Source organism: Mastomys coucha, unplaced genomic scaffold, assembly GCF_008632895.1.
Source record: "Mastomys coucha isolate ucsf_1 unplaced genomic scaffold, UCSF_Mcou_1 pScaffold20, whole genome shotgun sequence".
Lineage (NCBI taxonomy): Eukaryota > Metazoa > Chordata > Mammalia > Rodentia > Muridae > Mastomys > Mastomys coucha.
In genome coordinates this window covers 58,730,460-58,742,816 of record NW_022196903.1, presented here as the reverse complement: position 1 = coordinate 58,742,816, position 12,357 = coordinate 58,730,460, and the positions used below count along the sequence as shown (strand labels likewise).

General features: G+C 36.4%; 1 protein-coding gene across 3 annotated transcripts in view; it reads right to left on the bottom strand.

Annotated features, from left to right (window-relative positions):
* The window catches only part of Grid2 (glutamate ionotropic receptor delta type subunit 2), a 1,405,618-nt gene that overhangs the window by 154,824 nt on the left and 1,238,437 nt on the right, over positions 1-12,357 (bottom strand). The gene's annotated exons all lie outside the window — the stretch shown is intronic.

Here is a 12,357-nt window from a genome sequence, read left to right as displayed (position 1 = left end):
ATTACAATGAGGAAAACAACGCTACAATCACATTTAGGAACATAACGTACCAACATTTAGGAACATAAATTCAGAGTGGGTCCTCTAGTAGTAATTTTTTTTCAGTCAACAATAATTCATATGGGAGCCTGCTACTGTAGTTTAGATTCGTTATCTCTTCCCCACCCGCAAAGGTCATGTGTAGAATGCTAAGGCAGCAGCCGGTGGTACGGTTCAGAAGTGGATGGATCATGTGGGCATGGACTTCACCAGCAGATTAGTTCATTGATAGAATCAAAGCTGCATAGACTCTCTGGAGTTTGGGAATAATTCTTGTCAGTAGGCTGACCGATTTGTGAGATATTTCTTGTTCTTAGGCCCTTCTTTTTTGTCCTGCTTCTTTTTTTTTCTATAATGATCTTAAATTTAATAAAGTTGGCAATGAAAACTAGGTATCACCCAAGTGAAGAAAATAGGTTTAAACTTTTGTATTGGAAAAATTTGCCATTTTTTTTATATTTTCTTTATTTACATGTAAATTTCTCCTTTCCCAGTTTCCCCTTCAAAAAACAAACAAACAAAACCAATAAGAACAAACCCCTGTTGCCTCCCCTCTCCCCATGCCTGCCACCCCACCCTCTCTCACTTATTGGCCCTGGCATTCCTCTACACTGGGGCACAGAACCTTCACAGGGCCTAGGTCCTCTCCTCCTATTGATGATCGAATTTGCAATCCTCTACTATATTGTGCTGCCAGAACAATCAGACACACCATGTGCAGTCCTTGGTTGGTGGTTGAAACCCTGGGAGCTCTGAGGGTGCTATATGGAGTACTACTCAGCTATTAAAAACAATAAATTTATGAAATTCTTAGGGAAATGGATGGATCTGGAGAATATTATCCTGAGTGAGGTAACCCAATCACAAAAGAACACACATGGTATGCACTCTCTGATAAGTGGTTATTAGCCCAGAAGTTTGGAATACAGGAAGAACAACCCACAAACCACAAGAAACTCAAGAAGAAGGAAGACCAAAAGGTGGACATTTCATTCCTTCTTAAAAGGGGGAGCCAAATACCCACGGAAGGAGTTGCAGAGATTAACTATGGAGCAGAGTCTGAAGGAAGGACAAGCCAGCCTAAATATAGCTCTTTCCTGAGAGGCTCTGACAGTACCTGACTAATACAGATGTAGAGGCTCACATCCATCCATTGAACTGAGTACACGGTCCCCAATGAAGGAGTTAGAGAAAGGACTATGGAGCTGAGGGGTTTGCAGCCCCTTAGGACGAACAACAATATGAACTAACTAGCACCCTTGTCCTGCTTCTTGCTACCTGTAAGGTATAGAGCTCCCCTCTTCTCTGCAAACTCTTCCCTCATGATGCTCTCTGCCTTACCATATACAAACCACATGCAACAATGCCAAGCAGCCATGGTCTGAAACCCATGAAATTGTGATCCTTCTACTCTGAAGTATTTTTTTCTCAGAAAATATGTCACAGTAGTAAAAAGTAACCAATGAACAAGCTTATTATGAAAGGGCTGGAGAGAAGGGCTGCTTGTAGCGGTCCTCAACCTTCCTAATGTTGAGACCCTTTAATACAGTTTTTCATGCTGTGGTGACTCCAATCATAACATTATTTTCCCTGCTACCTGATAACTGAAAGTTTGCTACTGTTGTGAATCATAATATAAATAGCTGTATTTTCTTGTGGACTTCAGTGACCACTGTGAAAGGGCCATTCAGACTGCCCCCCACCCCACAAGGGGTTATAACTCACAAGTTGAGAACCAACATTTTAGAGAACATGGGTTTGATTCCTAGCATGGAAACATTATCTTATGACCTTCTGTAAACCCAATCCAAGGGGATCTGACACTCAGACACTCTGTGGGGATTATTCATTCACATGGCACACAGACATGCATGTAGGCAAACTACTCATACACACAAAATAAAATTAAAAATTTAAAAAGGAATAAAAGAAGCAATTATAATAAATATCTCAATAGTTTTTCTAGAAAGTTATTAAAGGTATAGATAAAATATAGTGACTTCATAAAATAAATAATTAGACCTAAAGTTAGTTTATTTATATTAAAAGAAGAATGTACTATTATTACAAGGAAAAGAGGGCACTGGCAATTAAACTGCTTATGTGCAAGCAAAAGGATCAAAGAATCAGATGCCCAGATCCCAGGAGGAAAATTCCCAGGACCAATTTCAGGCCTCAGAATGTCACCCACACACAACTGTCTTCATATCTGCATGCCTGTGAACATGCATATACACATGAAAAAGAAGAAAATGGAAAAGAGATGCTAGTTCATTGTTAACAAAGTACTGGAAAACTATACCTTACAAAGGATGGGGGCTTAATAAAAATTGAAGTAGGGTCAAAGAGATGGTTCAGTGGTTAAAAATGCTTCTTGCTGTTCCAGAGAACCCAAGGTCATGTAATTTGCAACCATGTAACTCCAGCTTCAGATACCTCTGTCTTCCAAGGGGATGTACATATGCACACATACACACTCTCTCTCACACACACATGCATGCACACACACAGAACATGCATGCACTCACACACATAATTATAAAGAATTCTTAAAAAAATGTTGTGCCACCTGATTATCGACAGATATGGTGGAGCACAATTTTAATGATAGAATTCAGGAGACAGAAGTAGTCATATCTCTTGTGATTGTACACTAGCATAATCTATGTTACTCTGTTCCATCCAGCCAGGTCTACACAATGAGATCGACCCTCTCTCTCAAAAATAAAAAATTGAAATAATCCTTTAAGACATTTGTCAACACTCCCAACAGTCATTTATATATTGTTTTTGTTTCGTTTTGTTTTATGAAGCACTATTTTTCTGTGTAGCCCTGGTTATCCTGGAACTTTGTATATCAGGCTGGCCTCGAACTTGAACTTAGAGATACAAATGCCTCTGCCTTCCAGATGCTGGGATTAAAGTAGTGAACCACTATTGTCTAGCTTATTTATCTACTTGTAAGCCAGAAAGAGAACATCTTTTTTTTTAGTGAAATAGAAATATAGTCCTTAACTAGACATAGTGGTGGATACCTTTAATCCCAGCACTTGGAAGGCAAAGTTAGGAGGATCTTTGTGAGTTTAATGTTAGCCTTGTCTACATAGTGAGTTCCAGGACAGCAAGAACTACATAGTGAGACCCCATCTCAGAAAAAAAAAAGAAGTAAAGAAATATACAAGGAGCAAACCATTAATAACTGTAATGGTGCTGCCAATTGGTCAAGAAAATGATGTTCGCTGTTATTTCACCTTGTCACTATGATGTTGTTTCAGCTTATGACACAACAGAGGAAACAAACACATGACATCATTCTTTCAGGAAAACATTTTTTTTTGTGAGATGGAGACAAAAGTATATTATTTTACAGTGTACTTTTGAAGAATCATTTAGGAATCAACTGAACAAGTATTTGAAAGTATTTTAACTTAGATTAACTATAAGTAGACCTATACATGTAACTTGCTGTCCTGTAATTTACCAATGAAATATAAATTATTTAAGAAAAACCCTCTACAGTAAATAGTACTATTTAGTAAGACTCTTAATAGGTTTTAAAGACCATGCATGAGAAATTTTTCTATATAAAGTGTAGCGCATCTCCCAGAGTATGGGTGCAATCTTTAAAATTCACACATATAGACACATACACACAATGTTTTTTTCATATATCTTATATATGAAAAACATTTTCCTCAAATCATTTCAAACAATGCAGTTCAAGATTTATTATTATTATTATCATGCTTGTTGTCTTTCTTTTCTTTCTTCTTCTTCGTTTTTTTGACTGAGTCTCACTATAGCTCTGTAGCTCTGTCTGTCATGGAACTCCACAGGGTGACCTTGAACTCACAAAGAACTACCTGCTTCTGCTTCTTAAATGCTTAGACTAAAGGCATGCACCAACACCATATTTAATAAAATTCTAAAATTAAAAGAATTAATACAATTCTATAATTAAAAGGCCCTAGTAGTCATCTGGTATGGTTTTATAATTATTCATAATAATTCTTTCATTTCTTTAGTTTATTAACTTGTTTTTTATTTATTTTTAAAAATTTTATTTATTTATTTATTTATTTATCTATTTATTTACATCCCAAATGCTGCTTACCCTCCTGGTCCTCCCTCCTATAGTCCCTCCTTTCATTTTTCTCCCTCTCTCCTCTGAGAGGGTGCCCCCCCCATATCCCCACATCTTGGCACATCAAGTCTATTCAGTATTAGGTGGATCCTCTCCCATTGAGGTCTACTTCCATCTTCCCCTGTCTAACCTTACAGTTTTTGTGATATATCAGTGACATTGAAACTTCCTCTAGGAACCCATCTTTATTTATTTATTTTTTGATTCTTTGTCAAACAGCCACTATGCTACCTATGACCTCTTCTAGCATTTTCAAAATGGTCCTTCATGGTGGGGGACATCCCACTTTGCTACTAGTTACTACTAGTGCTACAGTTCCTACTTTGTGCGCTGTGCCATTGCACCCCAATATATGGCAACATTATCATTGCTTTTAGGTATACTATTTCCAGCAATTTAATGTTATGAAGCTTTATGAATGAATTTTTAAGTGAATTTTTAAATTAAAATTGTGTGATGATAGATATAGAAAGACCAATAAAACTATTTTTAAAATATTCCTGGCATTTTTTCATTGCCTAAAGCATGCATCCACTGTTCTTTGGATGGTTTTAAACTATCAAATTTAAACTATTGAGAAAATATTCATCAGCAAATTCTACAGCCATTTTTCAATAGAGAAAATAATTAAGAGGGTGGTCTAGAAAATATCCAATCCATCTGACTAGGCAGTAGATGTTTCAGAAGTTTTCAACTAGCTTTTGTTCTTGAGGTCAGGTTTGGATTAGCAGCTGAAATGAATGGCATTGATTTATTCACTAGTGTGGGACTTGGTTCTAGGTTAAGTAAAGGGTAAAACTATACCTGAGTGCTTCCTCTTCATGTATTCCAGACTCAGTGGTAAAGAAGACCACAAAATGATATCCACTGCCACTATTTCCCATGTATAGACTCCATTGTAGAGGTATTAAGAAGCTGTGGTACAAGATTTTAAACTCTACTAAATACAAAACAAACAAAAAGACTTTATATATTTATGTTCATTTAAGAAAATACTAGTAGTGATGTATTATTTTGAAGTATACAGTTAATATGTTTGGAGTTATTTAAAATTTATATTGAGAAAAATGTATTTTCACTATTGCTGTAGACGAGCATCTACATAAATCTGTTAAATTGATTGTTGTTTTATATCAAACAATGTTTCTAATACTTATTTTTATTGTTATAATATTTTGTAAATTTTAAGGAATGTAACAAAAAAGATATTGTGGGTATTGAAGGCAGGGTCTCTGGGAGGAGTTGGGGTACAAAGGAAAACAAGAATGTGATTTAATTCTATTTACTTAAAATATGTTTTTAAATGTTAACAAATTCAGATAAATTGAAATCATGTAACTTTTCTCATCATAATGCAATAAAAGTTAAAAAAAAACTGTAGCCGAGGATTTTGAAAAATTGTAATACCAACATATTGCTGGTCAGAATACCGAATGGTATAGTCACTTTGAGGAAGTAGTTTAGAAGTTTCTCAAAGTGTTAAGCATAGAGCTATTATATGACCCAGAAATTCTACTCATTGTTATATGCCTAGAAAACTGAAAGTCTATGTTTAGAATAATTTATATATGAATGGTCATAGAAGCATTGCTTATAATAGTAAAAAAAAAAATAGAGAAAAGTAGAAACAACTTATAACCTAATATCTACTAATTAATGAATGGGATAAACATAAAGTGGCCTGTTCTCACAAGAACTATTACTCAACAATAAAAAGGAATATAATACTGATAAATGCTAAAAGAATGAAGCCAAACACAAAGGCTACATAGCATATGGTTCTGTTGAAACAAAATGTCTGGAATGGATAAATCCATAGAGACAGATCATGAATTAACTCTTGTTATGAATTTACAGGAGATAGAAAATGATTGGGGTTTTACTTTGGAGCCACAGAAATATTTTGGAACTAGACAAGGGTGGTGGTTGTACACAAATGTAAATAGACTAAATGCTGCTGAGTTGCTTACTTTGATGGTTAATTTCATGTTATGTGAATCTTATCTCAATAAATTACTTAAACTATAAAAAAAAGAAGGCGTGGTTGGTACACTCTTGGAGAGAAGAAACCTTCAAAAGATCTCATGGTCTTTAAGCTATGCACACTATGATAATGACAATGACTAGCCTGAGAGGATATACCTATTTGTACATTGTGACATGAATGTTTTGGGAGTAACCAACAACTTCCTGATTGGATCTATTGCTTGCTCCATGAGATGGAACTCATTCCCTACACAGGGCCGACCTTTGGGGAAGAACTTAATACTATGTCAATATAGTTTTGCAAAGACATTAATGAATTATTTCTATACCTATAGATCAGTGAACTTCTCAGCCTTCATCAGAGAATCTTCTTCTTGAAGTAGCTTTGAGACAAAAACACCTTCCACAACTGGTTAATGTACAGAGAAAAAGAGACCGTGGAATGCTCAGCCCTGACTGGACACAGTTATTTTCCCAATGCTCAGAAAACTTTGTGGAAGAAGGGGAAAACCAACATAAGAGCTGGAGAGAGGCCGGGCGGTGGTGGCGCATGTCTTTAATCCCAGCACTTGGGAGGCAGAGGCAGGTGGATTTCTGAGTTCGAGGCCAGCCTGGTCTACAGAGTGAGTTCCAGGACAGTCAGGGCTATACAGAGAAACCCTGTCTCAAAAAACCAAAAAAAAAAAAAAAAAAAAAAAAAAAAAAAAAAAAATAGCTGGAGAGAGGAGGGTATCTTCAAGAAAACAGTCTTTTCTGGACACAACAGGAGAGCTGAACAGACAAACTCACAGCAATTGTGACAACATGCACAAGATCGCAAAAGCTCAAGCCAGACAATATCTTATCATGGAGGGGGAACAAAATCCTACCACTAGCTGAGGTGCTTTTGGCATTTGATAGCTTATGGAAAAAGAAAAGACATCTTTCTTCAATGATGTGAAACTTAGTAGGTGACAATGGTCCAGGGTATGCCCCATCTCTAAGAATAGTTGGGCACCAGAAACTGGATCTGATTGGGGAAAATGAAGAAAATTCAAACGGGGGTGTAGCAGAATTTTCCCGGTCCAATCAATTTAAATAATAATACAAGAAGCCTGTGAGTGGACATGAAAAAGGGAGGCAGAGCTAAGAGTTTCAGACACAGAGACAGAGGGAGGACAGAAGGAGGAAGAAGGAAGATGCAGGTAGAAGAAGACCATCCAGATTCTAAGTGGCTTTAAATAGCCACAGGTAGCTATGAATATCATATAAGGGATGGATAATTATAGGACAATTTATCTTATCTAGGTGGGCAATTTATATCAATATCAATTGGTTCTGTGTTATGTGGACATTTTGTGGGTTTAGAATTTACTGATATAAATCTGACTTACAAATTACAAACCTCTAGAGTTTTGATTTTACCCGATTACTGGGATTTGGGACTGCTGACCACAGGGGACAGACAGCTGGGAATGTGAGCAGAATCTGCATCAAGAGAACTGCGAGATGGACAGTCTCTGCTTGTTGCTAGTCATAGAGGCAGCAGGGTTGCTGGGACACAGGAGTAGTCAGCAATAGCATGGGAACATGCCCCTTTGTAAAATCTTTTCCACAATAGGGTGGGTAGAGAGGAGATAGGAAAAGTCATTGGGTCATGAATATATGTAAATTGTATCAAATTCTCCCTTAAGAGAGGATCTCAGAGGAGTTGGAGGGAAGGAAACTGCTATGTGAATATATTGCATGCGGAAAAAACTTTTCAATGAAATAAAAATTTAAAACAATACTACTTAAAAACAGGTCCTGTTGTGATTGGTGGACACTGATATATGTTTAGGAGAAGGCCTTATAGCAGTTCCAGAGGAACAATTTGAGGGTGGTATCCCTCAGAGAGGGTTAGAGTGCTAGATTCCTATAGTATACCTACAGAATTGCTTTAGGTTCAGTTTAAAGACTTTCCATTGTGATGAATACTGGCAGTTTTCATGTATTTGTAAGAGTCTAAAGCTGAATTTCTGAGGGTGATATAAGTCTTGAGTTCCTTTCCCTAATCTGTTTACAGGTGGATCATTGAGGCAAGTTACACAATGGCTGTAGCACATCGCACTGTCATATACACTGCTTCTGTTGAAACATACAGGAAATTCATTTTTGTGGAGAGGAACCGGGGCAGTTTGCTTAAATGTTCTGGTAACTGAAATAGTTGTACAAAAATTCAAATATTTAAGTTCCATATCTATGTACCTAGCTGATTAAACACAGATAGTCTATGGAGACCACTTCTTGTTCGTGCACACTCTACTAAGCTAATCATTATTTTTGCAAGTTTCTTCCTGTCAGATGAGGAAATGTAAGCTTTCAATATTATTTCCTCAAATATTTGCATTTCTGGCCCAGTAAAGAGAAAAATAAAAAAATATATTTGAAAACTTACGCTCCTCATTGTTCAATGGAAGATGACACATTCTTTCCCTCCGAGGACTGTTCTTGTTCCTGTGCTCCCATCTACATGCTCCCACCATGATGTGATGAAGAAAGCACTCAGTAGTTGATTAAGTATATCCTCAATGATAACCATGGAAGCACATGCTATAAACCAGTACACTTACCATCTACCATTCCACCAAACTTGATATGAATTGATAGATCAATATCCACTCTTATATGAAGCTTTAATTTACTAAATTTTATAGACTTACTTCAAAACCTAAATCCATAGAAAATAGCACAATCATAATTTTTTATTAAGAAAATTCACTGGGAATAATTTTGGAAAGATGACATTTAAATGAAAGTAGCAAGGTAAATTGTTTTCTTATTGACGGCATTCAGTATTTATTTTTTTGTGAGAATAGGTAACAGGCTATTTTTAGATTTATAAAATGCTCTTTCCTATGAATTTCTCTGATATTTCCAACACTTTGAACCAGCTGAAGCTATAGCAGCTAAGTCACAGATGTACTGATCCAGCTTCCTCCAAGCTATGCTGATGATCAGTGGCTCTTTGGAACTCAGGCTCAATTCCATCTGCTATAGTCATTTCAGAATATTAAAGACACACTTTCATGGAACCATTGTCCACAGGAAAGCAAATGCAGGTGAGTCTTTACCTTCAGTCTTTACCTTCAAGGCATGGAGCACCGACTTTGAGAAATAACATTTATGTAAATGAATATATTGTGACACAAGATGTGACATGCAGCTTCTTTGATGGTCTATAATCACACTACTAAGATAAAAGCAATGAGGTTTTAAAAGAAAAAGTTTATGTTTGTTAAACAGTGGGAAAGATGACTGCTAGCCTTTTGTGATTGGAAAACCCTATGTGACCATTACTCTCTATGCTTTTCTGATTCTTGTAACTGAAATGAAGCAATGTTTAGCAATGAAAATAAGCCTGAGAATGGAAAACTTTAAAAAATTAAAATATCTGAGAATAATGTCAGCAAAATAAATTCGAACTTGTATACCAAACTTCAATATAGTTTTAACTAACGGTTAGTAGTGGATGCAGTCATGAAGTGAGTTACAGGCACAGACATATGATTAATCCAGACCAGATCTATAGTGGTCCTTGTAATTCATTGCACATATAAGTCCTCAAGATGAGGTGGCTTTAATATTTATTACATGTGGACCTAAGTACTGTCCTCTTCCACTACAGGCAAATTTGTAATTTAGCAGCATTCATCACTTCTGAACTTATGCAGCACAGTAAGTCATGTTCAGGTCCACATTTAAGGGTGTAGGGGACACACACACACACACACACACACACACACACACATATATACACACACACATGTACACATATGCATACAGGCACATACACATGTATACACAAGTATGGCTTTGTTTACTGCTGCTTCAACTATTAGCCTACCATATTTTTGTGTACTTTATTTTGAAACTTCAAATTTACTTTGATATAGTCGTCATATGGCATAACTGTCATAAACAAGAGATGAGAATGTTTGAAAAAAGTCAACACTAACTTTTTAAGAGTGTCTTCTGTTAGTATACTTGCAAACATGTACTAAATACACAAATGTAATAAATTAAGAAATGGCTGTTGGTAAAATGCTTATGACTTAAACTTTAAAGTAAAGGACAAGAATGTCCTTATCTATGATAGCAAAACATTGAAAATGAAAGAGCATAAAATAATTACATTAAAACAAATCTACACTTGTTTTATTATGTTTTTGAAAAAAAGTCATGGAGAGCCTGGCAAAGAATCAGCTGATACCCTTGAAATGTTTAACGTTATATGTATACTGGGACAAAACCTCAGTGAACAGTTAGCACTTTCAAAAATATTAAAAATCAGTGTTTTGTGAAGTTAAGAATATGCTTGTTTCTTTACTAATACTGCAACTGTTCTTGAAATATTGTAACTTGTTTGAAAAGAAGCTGAAACTACTTTCCTGCTTTATAACCATTTTGGATCTACATTGTCAGTGAGGTAACTTAGAGTGCTTATAGAGACAGGCATCTTCAACATATTTAATGTCCATGTTTAAGGAGACCAAGGCTGTGATTGGTCTTCAGGAGAGAGCCTGTGACATCAGTATGGAAAGCTGGGGACAAATCTTTTTAAGATTAAGTCTTGGTCTTCCTATTGGGTGAAGTATACATTGTTTTAACACTCAAGCTTTCTTTTCAGGAAGAGCATGTTTAGTTGCATATCTTTGCATAACAGTGATGTCAGACTCAGGGAAACTGGGTTGGGAAGAGACACAAGTCACAGGGGATTTCATGGTGGATGACAAGAGAGAGGTTTTGATCTACAATGCTGTCCTTCCTGCAAGATAAACTAGAATAGCGGTGGGGCAAAGTTTGTGGGATAATCAAGCAATATCTGAACTGACTTAAGGTCCAGGTCACAAGGTGTAACCCATAATAGACACTGCTTGTGTGACTAAGAACCTGAGACTAGATAGCTCATGGAGCTATTGGAAAAACAAATACTACTTTTCTAAAATAAAAACAAAACAAAACAAAAGCAACATGCCTAAACAAACAAACAACCAAACAAACAAACATGCTAAAAACTGTGGCAATAAGATTCCTCCTAATGACATTTTGCTAAACTCATAGATAAGTGCCTTGCTGAGCTATCATCAGAGAATACTCTTCCTGCTGGTGTTGTGAACAAATACAGAGATACAGTCAGGCATAATCCAAAGAAAGAGACTTTGAAACATTCAGTAGTGAAAGGGATATTTCCACCGTATCTGTTCCCCTAGGGCCTGAGGAAGAGGAGGCAGAAAAAGTTTAAGAGCCAGGGAATGTACAAGAGTCAGAGATGACTTTTGTAATAGACACACTTTGGAAATAACTCACTAACTCACTTCTCTTACAATGTATTAATCTATTCATGAAGTCTGAACCTTCACCACCTGATGATTGTTTATAAGTGTATAAATGATCAAAGGCCAGTAAGTTTTGATGGTGACATTCAAGACATAAGCAAACATTAGTCATCTGATCTAATTAATATAATCTCAATACTGGCTAGGCTTGACTAGAGCAAAGAAGCCAAAAGGGAAGAAAGCAATTGATCCATCTTGTAGATAGAATTTCTAAGCTCATCTTACTCTTCATACTGTTAACAAATCTGTCTCTTTTGTAAACTTATAAGCTACAGGAAACCCACTCAGATATACCCTTCATGGAACAAATAGACTCCATCTAGATAAGTACACATTTATTCCAGAGGGTGGGATTCCTCTCTGGTTCCTGGGATTGAGACTCACCTCTCCTAAGGGTTTCAAATATATTTTCAAATGTACACCTAAACTTCCAAATGTATACCTAAAATTCTTTTTCTCTCAAATGTACTTAACCTTATTCTCTATGTATAATGTATATGTGTGTTTCAGCATCTTGTCAAGCCCAGGCATTTACTACATCCAGAACGGTCCAGAGAAGCAACTCCCAGATGCTCCAATCTTCACAGATGCTTCTACTGGACCTGTTCATTCTGATCTATCCACAGATGGTTTCACAGACCCTGGACAGCAAGGAAACAGTCAACTCTGCCAAGACTGGACCAACATTCCCACACCCATTTTTCCAGGTTTCCTAGAGACACATCACCCCAAAGTCAACAGGAAGTAGCTAAAGATCATGATGACCCTGATGACTAAGGATGTTGAACATTTCTTTAGGTGCTTCTCAGCCATTTGGTGTTCATCAATTGA